Source organism: Limulus polyphemus, unplaced genomic scaffold (assembly GCF_000517525.1).
Source record: "Limulus polyphemus unplaced genomic scaffold, Limulus_polyphemus-2.1.2 Scaffold467, whole genome shotgun sequence".
Taxonomy (NCBI): Eukaryota; Metazoa; Arthropoda; class Merostomata; order Xiphosura; family Limulidae; genus Limulus; species Limulus polyphemus.
In genome coordinates, this window is record NW_013666077.1 from 31,838 (window position 1) to 33,102 (window position 1,265).

The window sequence follows — 1,265 nt, forward strand, 5'->3', positions numbered from 1 at the left end:
CACTTTGTAGTTGTGTAGTAAAGAAATACAAATAAGTGTTATTTCGTATTGCCTTCAAATAACGACTCTTCTTAAGCCAAAATTGAAACCTTGTATTACTGCATGTGTTGGAATGTGTATGTGCTCGTTTAAAGTTAATGGGGCTGGATTACTAATTAACCGAATATGAGTAAAGTCGTTTTGACATTTGCGTTGTTAAGAGACAAACTTTTTGCGGAACGTATGAACCTGCTTGATGACGTAGATAATAACCTCATTTTATTTATATTTCAATAATGCATTTATAACAGGCATAGATACCTAGGAGGACATGCTATTTATAATCTGACTCAAGGTGAACGAGACTTGAAAGAACTGAGGTACAAGTAGCTAGGATTGATAGATGTAGAACAATATTTTTTGTAAATACATATTTCAAAATAATATAGATTACAGTTTTATCTGTGATACTAATATAAATCATCTATAAGTTATATGCATAACAGACTCCGATATGTTTGTAATTCTTCTTTATGAATTTTTAAATTTATCCGCAAATAGTTAAAGATACGTCTACATCTTTTCAGTTTAGGATTATTGACATAGAAACAAAACTTGTATATATATTAAAATTGTCTTCATTTACATAGACAAACTTGATGATAGTTGACCGAAAAAGTCAGGGCTTGAGTAAGATATTTTAGTAATTTTTATTTATTTCTTACTAAAATTCCAAAATAATTTCTCATATCAGTCTTAGAAACGGTAGGAAATGCCAAAGCTTTTACAAAAAATCATTATTGTGACAAAACTGTAAACAGACAAACATTTCTTTTTTTGTAAACGTTATATGTAAAAAACAACAACCAAAGTTATAGATACTTAGTGAAGTTGTGTCGTGGAGTCGAAGGCGCAGGTCAATCAATCCACATCCAAAAGTAGAACATACTGAAACAAAATTATGTTACTAAGAAGCATCAGTGATACGGTTATACACGCAAAAATATGATACAGTTATATATGCAAATATAGTTTAAAAGTTGCTCTATATCCCATTTAAATGTACAGAAGAAAAACTTGTATGCTATTTCAAAGGAGTTGGAATCGGAAGTTGTACACCTGGTGGTGGCCGGACTAAATAATCAAAGGATATTGGAATGTTATTGAGAGACGCAGCGTGTTTAACTCTAAACATGCTTTGTTGGTTGGTCTCTTATTATTCTACCACTGCTATTTTTGTTAGTTTGGATAATTACAATATGAGGAACCGTCTTTAAAATATATTT